We start from the raw sequence: 535 nt of genomic DNA on the forward strand, positions 1-535 counted from the left end.
GTTTGAGTCTTGGCTGTGGCTCGGTTTGGCTCTGACTGTGGCTCGGTTTTTGCCTTGTCCTGCCCCTAGGTGGTTTGGGTTTTGATCTCTGTTGGCCTAGGCTGCTACCCGAGAGCCTGTTTTGGAATACTGTGTTGTCCTTATTCGAGAGCTGTTATCTGGTTTTGATGGATTGGTTTGGAAGTTTATAAGGTCGAAGTTTGATGTTTTCTTGGTTCCTAGCCGTGGGTTTATGATGTGCTTGAGTTAGCCTCCCCCTTTGGTTTTACCCGTGAGCTCACCATTGAGATTTGCTCCTCTTGCAGTCCTTATCCGTGAGACCTATTGGAGGTTGTTTAGTGTGATTTGGTCCTTCTTGCTGGGTTTGAATGGCTCGAATGTTATTGATGAATCAAGTTTGTCATCCCAAAAATTATAATCATCTTATTTATCCTCTTATGTATGCCGAAGGAACATAGTAGCCATTGGTGGTTTATTTGTGTTCCTCACTTGTGAGCTCCTTATGTTGTGGGTTGCCTTGGCCGAGAGCCTTAGC

At 45.2% G+C, this 535-nt stretch overlaps 1 protein-coding gene across 2 annotated transcripts in view; it reads right to left on the minus strand.

Annotated features, from left to right (window-relative positions):
* Positions 1-535, minus strand: part of LOC110032621 (proline synthase co-transcribed bacterial homolog protein-like) — a 54,963-nt gene that overhangs the window by 36,436 nt on the left and 17,992 nt on the right. The window lies entirely within an intron of this gene.

Source organism: Phalaenopsis equestris, unplaced genomic scaffold, assembly GCF_001263595.1.
Source record: "Phalaenopsis equestris unplaced genomic scaffold, ASM126359v1 Scaffold000985, whole genome shotgun sequence".
Classification (NCBI taxonomy): Eukaryota; Viridiplantae; Streptophyta; class Magnoliopsida; order Asparagales; family Orchidaceae; genus Phalaenopsis; species Phalaenopsis equestris.